General features: G+C 39.1%; 1 long non-coding RNA gene across 2 annotated transcripts in view; it reads left to right on the forward strand.

Annotated features, from left to right (window-relative positions):
• LOC124520693 (uncharacterized) overlaps positions 1-14,714 on the forward strand; it is a 191,483-nt gene that overhangs the window by 98,040 nt on the left and 78,729 nt on the right. Inside the window, exon 9 of one of the 2 annotated variants that reach the window (XR_006964372.1) lies at positions 8,654-8,743. This is a non-coding gene — a long non-coding RNA (uncharacterized LOC124520693). Of the gene's footprint in view, positions 1-8,653; positions 9,277-14,714 lie in introns of those variants that run through there. The other variant, XR_006964371.1, reaches the window with a different exon arrangement.

A 14,714-nucleotide genomic window follows, 5' to 3' on the forward strand; every position in this document is an offset into this window, starting at 1 on the left:
CTGGGTCATAGGGTAGATCTATTTTTAATTTTTTGAAGAACCTCCACACTGTTTTCCAGAGAGGCTGCACTAGTTTGCATTCCCAGCAACAGTGCAAGAGGGTTCCCGTTTCTCCACATCCTCGCCAACATCTATATTCTCCTGATTTGTTCATTTTAGCCACTCTGACTGGCGTGAGGTGGTATCTGAGTGTGGTTTTGATTTGTATTTCCCTGATGAGGAGCGACATTGAACATCTTTTCATGTGCCTGTTGGCCATCTGGATATCTTCTTTAGAGAAGTGTCTATTCATGTTTTCTGCCCATTTCTTCACTGGATTATTGGGTTTTTTTTGGGTGTGGAGTTTGGTGAGTTCTTCATAGATTTTGGATACTAGCCCTTTGTCCAATGTCATTTGCAAATATCTTTTCCCATTCCGTTGGTTGCCTTTTAGTTTTGTTGATTGTTTCCTTTGCAGTGAAGAAGCTTTTTATCTTCATGAGGTCCCAATAGTTCATTTTTGCTTTTAATTCCCTTGCCTTTGAGCATGTGTCAAGTAAGAAATTGCTGCGGCTGAGGTCAGAGAGGTTTTGTCCTGCTTTCTCCTCTAAGGTTTTGATGGTTTCCTGTCTCACATTCAGATTCAGGTCCTTTATCCATTTTGAGTTTATTTTTGTGAATGGTGTAAGAAAGTGGTCTAGTCCATTTTTCTGCATGTTGCTTCCCAGTTCTCCCAGCACCATTTGTTAAAGAGACTGTCTTTTTTCCATTGGATATTCTTTCCTGCTTTGTCAAAGATTAGTTGGCCATACTTTTGTGGGTCCAATTCTGGAGTCTCTGTTCTATTCCATTGGTCTATGTGTCTGTTTTTGTGCCAATACCATGCTGTCTTGATGATTACAGCTTTGTAGTAGAGGCTAAAGTCTGGGATTGTGATGCCTCCCGCTTTGGTCTTCTTCTTCAATATTACTTTGGCTATTCAGGGTCTTTTGTGGTTCCATAGAAATTTTAGGATTGCTTGTTCTAGCTTCGAGAAGACTGCTGGTGCAATTTTGATTGGGATTGCACTGAATGTATAGATAGCTTTGGATAGTATTGACATTTTAACAATGTTTATTATTTAATTTAATGTTCATTTTTTTTCTTTTTTGAGAGACAGAGCATGAACGGGGGAGGGGCAGAGAGAGAGGGAGATACAGAATCCAAAGCAGGCTCCAGGCTCTGAGCTGTCAGCACAGAGCCCAATGCGGGGCTTGAACATACAAACTGTGAGATCGTGACCTTAGCTGAAGTCCAATACTTAACCAACTGAGCCACCCAGGCACCCCTGAAAGTTTTTATGTAGTAGTTTTGATTCTTATCTCCATGTCAATTGCTACATTTATCAAGTAACTGCCACAGGCCCCCTTCTTAAGCATAGCAGTTTTGGTGACTGTGTTTCTAATAAGCAAAATTTAAAAACCAAACCAAAGCAAACCAAATACTAGCCATCAGTCTACTCTTTAAAGGGGCAGCAAATAAGTTGCAGATGGGTCACTACTTACAGTTCTTTGACATGTCTTGCGTGCTTGGCTGATGTTTTCTACAGTGTCTCCACTACACAGCATTTAAAACTTCCACTTAGAAGGAGCTCTTGCTACTTCTTCTTAGCAGACGGCCCAGAGTCATAGGAGTATGAGTGGTTGATCACATTTTTCTTCAGTCCAGGGGCACTGCTCTTTGTTATAAAGGATGGACTCAGAGGAAGAAAAAGATGTGTGCCTATATGCTGGGCTTGCCACACTGAATTCCTTTCAGTTCCTTTTTCTTCTCAGAGCCTGGTCCTGCTAGTGATACTCTGAACTTGAGTTCTAGGTGGCCACCATCTTCCCATTCCAGGGGGATTGGTCCAGATGTCACCTTTTTTCCTGGCCATCCTCTCCAGGAAGGTCCTCCTTACTACTTTTTACCACTGCACTCAGTTATTTTCTTCATATCACCTCCCACAAGCTTGTGTACGCATACTTTGAAAAAACTGATGTGTCACACCTTTGGGATTATAACCTCCAGAGTCCACATATGTCTGGCTTATTGCTATTCATACACAATAGAACACTGCACAGAGCAAGCACTCAGTAAAAGTTTTTTGAACAAGTGTGAAATGAGGAGTTTTATAGAAATGACATATCCCGTCTTGGGTCTTTCTTTATCTGCCTTACTAATGTCACTGTTCATAATAACTTCAAAAAATTAACTAAATTTAGCAAAATTATTGTTACTTTAGTGGGCAAAATTATTTTTTCAGCTGTTTTTTTTTTGTTTTGTTTTGTTTTGTTTTGTTTGTTTGTTTTTTGTTTTGTTTTGTTTTGTTTTTTGTAACAGCTGGCATAGAGTTCCTTTTAGAAAGAGAACTCCTCAAGAAAAATATCTGTGTAGTCTACTTTGGTTGGGATAGGTGAGACACCAAGGCATGGTTTACATACTAAGATGAGACAAGTTGCTAGATAAAATGCTTGGCATAAGATATTCCTAGTAATTAGAGGTTGGAGCAGGGAGCCATGCAGCACAATGAGACTCTGGAGCCTTTTTAAAAAAGTGCTTAACAGTTAAGAGGTGAGCAGTTTTTCATGGCAGGATAGCCACAGTCTTTAGAAAGCACAATTGTCGGGGCGCCTGGGTGGCGCAGTCGGTTGGGCGTCCGACTTCAGCCAGGTCACGATCTCGCGGTCCGTGAGTTCGAGCCCCGCGTCGGGCTCTGGGCGGATGGCTCAGAGCCTGGAGCCTGTTTCCGATTCTGTGTCTCCCTCTTTCTCTGCCCCTCCCCCGTTCATGCTCTGTCTCTCTCTGTCGCAAAAATAAATAAACGTTGAAAAAAAAAAAAAAAAAGAAAGCACAATTGTCTAATATCTGGTTTTAAGTTATTAACTTCCTCTGACATAAATCACTTTTATATAACACCAAACTTTGGAAAAGACTGCTACATACACACATTTTGGGGAGAGGTTTGGGGAAACCAGTGGAAAGCAGCTGTACCCAGTGTTTGTCACTGTGGAACTAAGACTTGGATTGGCTGCAGAGATGACAGGTAGCTATAACTTAAATATAAGTGGCCTCATTCTTTTTTTTTTTTTAATTTCATTTATTTATTCATTGTGAAAGAGTGAGAGAGAGAGCTCAGGGGGAGGGGCAGAGAGAGAGTAGAGAGAGCAACCCAAGCAGGCTCTGCACCATCAGCATGGAGCCTGACAAGATGCTCTAACCCACAAACCATGAGATCGTGACCTGAGCCGAAATTAAGAGACAGTAACTTACTGTGCTGTCCAGATGCCCCTAAGTGGCCTCATTCTTTCAAGTGGCACTTTAAGTGCTACCACTTAAACATTTTTGGTTGGTGAGTTATGGGCTTACAGGAATCTCGGATTGCATTGAATGATGCATAAAGTTTCAGAACCATATTTATACATAGAATATAGTCATTGGTTAAAAACAAAGTGTTTGGTATTTTTAGTGTCATGTGAAAAAAAGCCAAAGTGTGAGTTATTAGTGATTTCTGTTTTTAATGGTAGGAATTCTATATTTTCTCTGTCCACTGCCTGTAGAAATTTCTGGTTACCACAATCAATTTCTGAACAGAATGCTGGGGAATCCTAAGCTATGCACCTTGTGAAAGAACTGGCTCCCTGCTCTGGCCGTGGGGTGGGATGGGGGGAAGTTAGGCCCTGAGACACTGGGGTCCTTCATGCAGCCCAGGACCCACCCACGATTCCTCTTGAAGAAAGAGAGTTCTCAGGCGATTTGGGGGTTCTCTTGGGGCTTCAATCTCTTGAGTATTGGTTTTTTATTTTGGTTGTCATTGAGAACGTTACTCATAGGTCTGCACGTTTTTCAAAGTCAGCCAAGTTGGGGGGAAACACCTGCTAAATATAAAACCCACATGCTTAAGGGCATTTACTTTTTCTCACTATAGCAGACACGCAATTAAAAAGTGAATATTATGTGATGGACTTTTGAAAGAATCATTGATCATCCCTCCTTGGGATGTACAAGTCAGTAATGAAAACCCAAATTTGTTTTACCTTTTTACTTTAAAAATTATAGGATGGTAATACCTTATTAAAATATATAAATCCATAAATTACCATTTATTGCAAAGCCACAAGTAAAATTATGCCATCATACCCAGTTCTGTGGGTATGATGGCTTGTTGGCTTTCCCTCTTAAACCTCAGAGGGGAAAAAATTCTCTGACTACCGCTGTGCATGAAAAAGTGTTTTTCTTTGAGATGCCTCTAGAATGTGGGTATAGCATAGATTCAGGGAGGCCTTTCCAAATGGCTTTAGAACAGGTTCATATCTTGTTCTTCAACTGAGTTTATATTTATGTATTTTTGTATTGAATTACTCAGTACTATTTCAGTGGTTCCGTGCCCTTACACGTGTTTCTGTACCTGGATGATGTTTGTGGTCAGTGATCTTCAAGGAAAACAATGTGTGGGGAGGTGGCAATGCTTAGAGACAAAAAGCATAGGCTTCTAATGTTGGGAGTCAGACACAACTGGGTTGCCTTAGTCATGCCACTGAACATCTATGAAGATCGTTTTATGAGAATGTAGAATTAGATTTGTTTAGGATGACTTCTGCTACATCAGGTCTTGTGGTTTAAATGGCACTTTGAGGATACATTTGGGAAGTTGAACAGTTAAATATGCAAATTGGCTTTTAAGATATCAGTTTGTTCGTATTTGTTTATTGCAGCTCTCTCTCCATAAAACCTCTGTCTCTTCCTTGTTTATTTGTTTAGTTAATCTCGAGTCCTTGAAGGTATATTTCCACATTGTGGTTTGTAGGGGGCCTGTCCTGACTTCCTGGTCTCTATTACATACTTTTTCTTTCATGTGCAGTTTCTTGCCCTAACACATGATGCTGAAATTCTTCCTCAACTTGCCCATTTCCTCCAGTTGTCTCTGAGCTCTGAAGGCAGTAATATTCTTTTTTATCATTGCATCCTCCATATCAATCACAGGCACAGTTCTGGCACATAGCCCACCCTCAATAAGTATTAATTAAATGATTACTTGTTTTATTGATTTTCCAAGTATTATTTACTTTTCCGAGGGAAATAACCACCTGTGTTAAAAAAAAAAAAAACAACTTTTCAGTACAATCACATGCTTTATTTCTGGCTTTATTATATGCTTTTAACAGAGGAATGATAGATTGTTATATTATATCAAAAAGAGAACTTGGAATCCATGTCCTCAGAGAATTTCACATAGGAGGAAATTAATCATTTTATCTGATGCCATAAACTTATTAATGACAGAACCAGTATCTCAGAGAGGGAAGTGTTGTTCCAAGGTGAATGTTTATGGGTTTCAGGTTACTCTGTGTTGAACTCTAGTTTAGCTGTTTGGCTCTATTGCACTGGCTCAGATGTTGACTTCTCCAGTCCTCCCTCCCTTCACCTCTAATTTGAAGAGGGAGTTCAGGAAAGAGGGTGAGGACAGAAGACGGTTCGTCTGATGATTAAACAAGTTAATATATGAGCACATTTTATATAGTTGTAGCCATGGCTACTTAGTGTTAATGATTCTTATTTAAGAGCTCTTTTATTCATTTATTTTATGTAGAAAACTGAGTTTTCTTTTTTTTTTCAGTTTTATTGAGATATAAGTGACATATAACATTGTATCAATTTAAGGTGTGCAACATAATGATTTGATATATGCATATGTTGAGAAATTACAGCCACAATAAGTTTATTGAAGTCTTGATGGTACTTCTGACTCCAAGGGAAAACACTTAACCAAATCTCTGAATTATTATTTATTCCATGACAAATAGGTGTGAAGCTTTTCTTGCTTTAATGAGGACTTTTGCTATTTAGTTATTAAATGCCCCTTGCAAACACCTCATAAAGGAAACTACTACCATGTTGATTTGTATCTGGTCTCTCTCTCCTTTCCATCCATTTAATTTTCCAACCTTCTGATTGTTAAATAGCACATACTGTCTTGATTTTGACCTGCAAATAACAAGTTGTCATTTATGAATTCCTTCTTAAAGATAATTATAAATGCTTATTTTCTTGTGATGTCTAGAAGAGAACTGGGACAGAATATTTTTGGACCGTTATTTGGCCATACAATGTCAAACAATGCTGACATTTGATTATCATAAGCTGTTCTGAACACTTCTTAGCCATTAGGACTCCAATACATGGGAGCTTGTGCTAACATATACATTTCTAGGGCTGACATACAGAATGAAGACTTGGTTTTGCTCACTGGTAAGCATCATACTAAAGGGAAGAATAAAATAAGGTGTGAAGCCAGTGGAAAGTCTGGCATGAGGTAAAGTTATAAAGCAGATCAGGGTAATCATCACTGTTTTCCCAGGTCCTATCACTCTTCCGTCCATGCTTTCTATTCTTGAACACCGTCCCTGAGAAACCTTTTCTACTGGATCTTAAAGCCATGCTACTCTGGTTATCTAGAGCTGGTTACAGCTAAGCCTCCCTCTTTACTATAAAAGGTTTTGCCAGGGGAAGGCTGCCCTCCACAGTGGGCTCACCTTCACTTTTGAGGTAATGTATTTAGTTTAAGTTTTCCTTCTGCATACGTGCAGCAACTTTTGCTAGTAAGTCCAAAGCAAAGCAGAGGGATTAACAATTCACAGCATTTCTTCTTCTTTTTTTTTTTAATGTTTATTTTTTGAGAGAGAGAGTGTGAGCAGGGGAGGGGCCGAGAGAGAAGGAGAGAGAGAGAGAGAGAGAGACAGACAGACAGACAGACAGAATCTGCAGTAGGCTCCAGGCTCTGAGCTGTCAGCACAGAGCTCAACGCGGGGCTTGAACCCACGAACTGTGAGGTCATGAGCTGAGCTGAAGTCGGATGCTTAACCGACTGAGCCACCCAGGCACCCCATTTCTTCTTCTTTTTTTTAAATTAATTTATTATTTTTTAATGTTTATTTATTTTGAGAGACAGAGAGACAGAGCATGAGTAGGGGAGGGGCAGAGAGAGAGGGAGGCACAGAATCTGAAGCAGGCTCCTGGCTTTGACCTGTCAGTACAGAGCCCTATGCAGGGCTCGAACCCATGAACTGAGTGATCATGACTTGAGCCCAAGTCAGATGTTTGACTGAGCCATGCAGGCACCCCAATTCACAAAACTTCCGACTCTTTACTTCGTAGGGATATCTAGGTTTGTTTTTTACTTAATAAATATATATAATTTTAAGGGAACATCAGAGAATATAAAATATGCTTCCTTCTAATTGACTCTTGAGTTTTAATTCTTTGCTCTAAATGCAAATATTAAGCTTGATTGTTTTGCCATTTGATGAATTTTTCACTTATTTGCAGGCTGCTGCAGTCTTTCACCAGGCATCTGATCTCGTGTTGAAATATGAGCTTGTCATTTTTCCTTAGCAAATATGGATCCCTGTTCCTTAACTTGCCTGCTTGTCTCTTTTTGGTTAAACACCAGTTTTTCAGTATTTTATTTTATTTTATTTTATTTTTTTATTTTATTTTATGTTTATTTATTTCTGAGAGACAGAAAGAGACAGAGCATGAGTGGGATAGGGGCAGAGAGAGAGGGAGACAGAATCTGAAGCAGGCTCCAGGCTCTGAGCTGTCAGCACAGAGCAAGACACGGTGCTGGAACCCACCAACTGTGGGATCATGACCTGAGCTGAAGTTGGAGGCTTAACCGACTGAGCCACCCAGTGTTTTCTAATAGAACGTTGGCCATAGACACATTATTTGAAGCCCTGGACCTCATATTATTTGTACAAGAAATTGATGTTTCCTTTTCCTTATTGCTGACTCTGTTTTTGTGGTTCCTTGTGTCTTTCTTACCTTTTTCATTGGTTTCCTTTCCTATTGAACCCTCATTTTCTTCTGTGTCATCATCATAGAACTGAATAAAATTTGCATTAAATAATTTTATTAACATATATTTTGTGTGTGTGATGGTGCTCCCTGTTAATTAACTATATTTTTATAAAGATAATATATACTTCACTAAAAAATAAAATTCCAAAAATGCATGAATATTATAGAAGTTTCTGAGAGAAAAGTAGTTCTTATTCCTCCCTACTGACTTCCTATGCTATTTCCTAGAGATAAACTCTCTTAACAGTTTCTTGTGTGTTCTTTTAGACATTTTTAATTTTTTTTAATGTTTATTTTTGAGAGAGAGAGAGTGTGTGCATGCATGTGAATGGGAGAGGGGCAAGGACAGAGCTGCCAGCACAGAGCCTGACATGACACCCGAACCGTGTGATCATGACCTGAGCCTAAGTTAGACGCTTAACTGACTGAGCCACCCAGGTGCCCCTAGACGTTTGTTATATAAATCCTGTCAATACCTGGTTGTGGAAATATGTAACTTTAAATTTTTTTTGTAACTCTAATTTTTGTACCTGAACTTAATTTCTTTATGGAGCTTCCATTAACCTGATTATCTCTGAGTACTTGGAGACTGAATAGTGTCAAGGGCATCTGGACTGGACCACAGTCATCTCTATGTACCAGACCTCTCTTTTTCATCTTTTCTGTTTCTTTGGTTGTCACTGTGGCCCTGCCTGGTCATTTCTTCTCCCCAAATTTTGGCTTTGTGTTTGTGCTTTTGCTACTGAACACCAAAAGCTAAAAACTTTTTTTTTTTTTTTTTTTTTTAATCCTGTAGATTCTTCTCTATTATCCTCTTCTGGAGACGTGGGACACACTGGAGCACATTCCTGCCTGAATGGGGATACATGTCAGACAATAATAGCAAGTATAAGACAAAAATGAAATATTTATCTAATATATATGTTAACTGAACATTCAATAGGGATTTTCCTGTTTTCTTAGTATTTTGACTGAGCCTGAAAGATGAGGATAACAAATCGTGAAGTCTCCTACACGTTCTCAAGACAGTTGGACACTTGAAGGCCTTGTAGAGAGGAGGCCATACTGATCTGTGGACCTCATCCTTACCATCCAATCTATGTATACCGAAAATCAGAAACATTTAAGAGAATTTATTGAAGAGGGGGTATTTATAGGTGTAAAGAGTGCTTAGGCTTACCTATAGAGGTAAAGTGTTTTTGTTCTCTGGCTTCTTCAAGATTTTCTCTTTGTCTTTGATTTTCTGTACTTTGAATATATATGCCTTGAAGTAGATTTCTTTTCCTTAGTGTTCATCCTGCTTGATATTCTCTGAGCTTTCTGGGTGTGTGGTGCATAGTGTATGTTATTCGTTTGGGAATATTTTTAGCCATTATTACTTCAAATATTTCTTCTGTTTCTTTTCCACTTTCTTCTCCTTCTAGTACTATCGTTATGTATATATTACAACTTTTAGAATTGTCCCACAGTTCTTGGACATACTATTCTGTATATACTTTTTTTTCCATTTATTTTTCTGTTTGCATTTCTGTTTGGGAAGTTTCATTGATGCATCTTTAAGCTCATCAGTTCTCTCACCAGTTTCCGACAAGCCCATCCATGTATTGCAAAGGCATTCCTTATTTCTCTTACAATGTGTTTGATTTCTAGCATTTTAGACATTCTGTTTCTCTACTTACATTATTTCTCTGTTCTTACATTTGTCTATTTTTTCTTTCAGAGACCTTAGCATATTAATCATAGTATGTTAAATGATTTCCCATCTGATACTTCCAAAACCTGTGTCCCATCTAAGCCTAGTTCTGATGCTTGCTCTGTCTCTTATAGCTGTGTTTTCTTCTTGCCTTTAGCATACCTTATAATTTTTATTGAAAATGCACATGATATACCAGGGACTAGGAACTAAGGCATTTAGGCCTTTAAGTGTGAGATTTTATATTAATCTGGGTAGGAGCTGGCTGTGTTTAAATGTTTGCTGTAGCTGTAAGTGCCAGAAGTTTCAGTTTTCTCTGGTTTATTTTTTTCTTCTGTGTTTTCTTTGGATTTTAGTAAGAACTTCTTAAATAGACTCTGTGTTTTGCAGCTGTCTCCTTTATAATTCACGGTTATTATACTGAAGCCCTATGGATGTGGTGGCAAGGTATTAGGGAAAGGCAGTATTCTATAATCTTAATTTGACTAAATCTCATTTTTATTAATGGACTTGAGTCCCTTGGATGTGACCTTTAGGAGCATTTCTTAGCCTTTTTTGGCTATCGAGGCCTGGAGTTAACTAATTGCCCTTTCCACAGATCCCCTGAGGCTCTGGTAATCTCCTTTGGAGGGAGGATCTTTGTTATGGAGAGTGCTCTGGGCATATTTCACCAGAATGGTATTGTGCTCCCCTCCTAGCCCAAAACAGGAGGGGATTTTCTTTGATCTTCAAGGTGAGAACTGCTGGAGTTCTTGGAAGTAAAATCCATGAAAATGTAGTGGATCTTCTAAGACTGGGCCCCTCACTCAAGCTAGTCCACATTCAGCCTCCTGCTGTCCACCAGTCCACCAGTCCACTGATGTTGTCATTTATGTGTTTCTACCAGTTAGTGGCTCCATGGCTTCTGCTTCAAGTAAGCCCATCTCAGCTGTGAGTCTCTGTATTTGTCTATCTCTCTAGTTTCTGAGGTGGTGATTTGCCCTGTAATCTCAGTTCTCTGATTGATCTGAGAAGTCACTGATTTGCAGTTTGTACAACTTTTCTCTTGTGAGGATGACAGTGACAACTTCCAGGCTCTTTACATATTGGAAGCTGCAGGGGAATTCTCACTTTCTTTTAAGACTCTTCATGATATCTTGGAAATCCCCCAGTCCGGGAGCTCCACCTCCCTGCTCCTCTCCAGACTCATTGCTCTTTAATCTTCCACACATAAGTGTCCTCTCAGCGCTTGATGCTTCCTTTCTTGCTTTTCTGGATTTATTCCAACATATTTTTTGGTTTACATCTTCATTTTGCTGCAGTTTATTCTCATAGCTCCATAAGAGAGGGAATATGGGAAATAAATTTTTTTATGGGAAATAAATTTTGAATCTGTATCAGAAAATGTCTTCTAGCACCCAGTGTTACTGATTTTTACCAATGTGATTTTGCTCTCAAAGTTTACATTCCTATGTCTAATTCTTTGCCTGGGGGCAGAAACATATGTGTGATATGTCTGTGTCTGGGATATGTATGTGTGTATATGAGGAGTAGAGGGGCAGAGTTGGGAGTTGATTGTTCTGTACATATGTTATGCCCAGAATTCGTGATCCCCAAATACCGCCAGGGAGCCGAGTCCGATGTAAAAGCAAAAGAGCCTTTATTCGAGCTAGCTCGAGCTCAATCCCCTACCTGCACCGACGCAGCGGTGAGATACTAGCGAGAGAGAGCGAGTTTCAAAAGGACAAAGGTTTTATTGGGGCCTAGGGGCAGTTGGTGAGGTAATGGCTGTAGCCTCAGCCGATTGGCTGGGGAAGGGTCCGAGCCCTGTTAGGCAGGTGAGGGGGAGGTTACTCAAGGGGAGGAGGCGTGGTCAAGGTGAAGGACACTGAACAAGATGGAGTTGGCTGGGCGTAGGCCCGCCCTTTCACATACCAACTTTCAACTAATCTGTTTATTTTCAGTGCCACATCTCACTCCTACCCAATGCAGGACCTGACATTTCCAAGTACCACATGTTTATGTGGTTCTGTTCTCCTGATAGGCTCCACCTCAACTAGGCCCCCTCAGTGCATCTTGTAACCATCTGAACCCACATTCCCAGATGGATTACAGATATATATCTATATCTATATCTATATCTATATCTATATCTATACCTACATAGATATAGATATATATAGCAAAGATAGTGATAATTATACAGGTTTTATTGTGACAAAAATTTAGAAGCATTTTTACTATCTTTACAAAAATTTAGCAGTTAAGATTTTAGTTAACATGACTTACTGATTTCAGTAATTGTTATTTTAATGCACAAGACTCTGCACAAAGCACCTATGGTTAGAGAACAACAATAGAGTTTCCCATTTTTTCATTTACTTCTATTGAGATTTTTTGCGTGTATCTTCAATGATATTCTTTGCTTTGAGTATGAGTAAAACATATTTAATGCTTCAGTAGATCACTTTGGCATGTGTGGTGTGTATCATGCAAACCAGCCTCAGATTTTCCCGTTCTCCATCAACTGGCCCTGGGGAAATCCCTAGGTATTGTAAGTGGTACTACTGAAAGGAAAAGTGATAGTACAACAGGAACAGGCAGGGGCCATATGTTCAACTTCCTTGTGCCTTTGGATCCTGCTAGAGTCCAGTCTTATATATGTCATTTACACATGCAAACTTTATGGCTTCCTGGGTTAGATAATACTCAATTCATGATGAATAGTCACATTTCATGTTAATGGTATCGCAAGGTGAAGTCTCAGTCTCTACCAAGAAGACTGGTAGCAAGAGAACAAGTGTTTTATAAAAAGAGAATATTTATCTTTTAAAAATGGTATGGCATATCTGCAGAATCCTAGAGGTCTATCTATGAATCTTCAGTCAGGGTTTGCTGTTGGGTTCATGCAATAGTCTGTTTTGCCAAAGACCTTTGGATCAATAATAGATCCTCTGGATTTCCACTTATGTTGCTGGATTACTAAGATGCTTGAACTGTCTTATTGTGATCTGGCTCTCACTTAATATTGGCAGCCTTACAAATTATTTATTTAATGAGTTGAAGGAAGAAACACATCCATTTTTTTTTTTTTATAAAATCCGAAAAGCTCACCAACAGTTGTTATCTCTATCTTTGTGGAAGCGAAGTATATATAGTACCTTGTCTTTCATTTTGGAGGGGATATCCTGGTATGTCTTGAACTCCCTGGAGTGTCAAAAAGTTGGAAAGACATTAGGTTTTCCTGGAAACTATCTCTCTATGTGTCTAGAGTTCCTATTGCTACTGAATACCCTCTAAGATACCTGATAGTTTCTGCTGACTAGATTCTATCAGCATTATTTTACCATGTGGAGGATCAGCATGATGGCCTATGGAATGGTGAGATGACACAAGTATTAACAGACTAAACTCTAGCACAGAGCCAAGAGCTGTAGAGGAGTAATGATGACCTAACCTTCTATCCTTGCTGGCTGAAGGTAAATGTGTGTGTGTGTGTGTGTGTGTGTGTGTGTGTGTGTGTGTGTGTCTGAGAGAGAGAGAGACAGAGAGAGAGAGAAAGAGAAAATTGGAGCATTCAGGGTATCAGGGGCCATGTTGCCTTTTTCCATTAAAGAGTCTGCATATGGATCACTATGATTGAGTCACCACATGGTTAAGTTAACAATAATCTTTTGATTTTTTTTTAAACGATTTGTTTTTCAGAGGGGCTGATAGGCCAGTTAAATGAGGATGGAGGAGGATTTATAATTCTAGTATTTTTCAAGTACTTGATGGAGGTACTAATGTATGAAATCCCCTTAAAAGTGAAGAAATTGATTTTGACCTACTATTTTGGTAGAGAGGAGTTATCCCTGAGACTTTCATTTTGCTGTTTCTATCATAATATCCTTTACTTTACAGGAGACTAATGTGATTTTGTCTGTAAGAGTATGTCTATTCCAACTGAGCACTCAAGAACCAAGGAAATAACCACAAGCATGTTTTTAGATGCACTAGGCCTCTGCTGAAATGGAATTGAGCCAAAGCTCCAGTTATAACTCTCCCTAGGTACATATTTTCTAATTCTTAGAAAATAATGGCATTCTGGGCCCTCCATGGGTTTATGTCATCTCAGAATCAGTATCCAATTTTTATTGGGAAGTATGGATAGTTCCTTTTCTCAACACATAGTTACCTTGTGTGTTAGGGTTTTCCAGAGTAACAGAACCAATAGGATAGATAAATAAATAGATAGATAGATAGACAGGTAGATAGATAGAAGGAGATTTGTTATGGACATTGGTTTACACAATTAATGGGGGCTGAGATATGTTACAATCTGCTGTCTGCAAGCTGGAAAACTAGGAAAGCCAGTGGTATAATTCAGTTTCAAGTCCAAAGGCCTAAAAACCAACATTGCTAATGGTACAACTCCTAGTATGAAGATGAAGGCCTGAGAACTAGGGATACAATGGTCTAAGTCCTAGAGTTCGAAAGCTCCTGGGAACCGAGAACTTCAGTGTCTAAGGGCAGGAGAAGATAGATGTTCCAACTCAAAAAAAAAGTGGGAGAATTCACCCTTCCTCTGCCTTTTTTGGTTTTGTTTGGGCCTTCAACAGATTGGAAAATGTCTGCCTACATTGGTGAGGGTGGATGTTCTTTACTCATTTGACTGATTCAAATGTTAAACTCTTCTGGAAACATGCTCAGAAATACACCCAGAAATAATTTTTTACCAGCATCTGGCCATCCCTTAGCTTAGTCAAGTTGACACATAAAATTAACCATCACATCCTGACAAATGATCTTAGTCCCTTTGAGTAGGATTCTAGGAATCTTCTAGGAAAATTTATACTTGTGGTATTATTGTAAGGTCCTCCTGAAATCTCTGTAGTCTCATCTTCAGGTGAGTATGTTTGTTGACCCAGGCCTAGAAATTGGATGAGGAGCCTTAACTCATTTATGTTGACTCAAATTGGGCCTCTATTTATCAGATGTAGAAGGTTTTTATTAGTGTTATACAAATCAAGTAGAACCTCAGTTCTGTTCATATGTCTTAGCCCTTCATAAATTAGCTCATACCAAAGATCTTTGCAGGTCACATCATTTTGATAATTGCTCTGGTCCTCCTGTCCATCATGGTCCTCTTGCCCTTCTTGCTTCTCCTGGTTAAGTGATGCTCTATTGTGGCTTACTGAAATCG

This window comes from Lynx rufus, unplaced genomic scaffold (genome assembly GCF_022079265.1).
Source record: "Lynx rufus isolate CCGP_SWC_20201006 ecotype Redwood Valley unplaced genomic scaffold, mLynRuf1.p SCAF_3, whole genome shotgun sequence".
Lineage (NCBI taxonomy): Eukaryota > Metazoa > Chordata > Mammalia > Carnivora > Felidae > Lynx > Lynx rufus.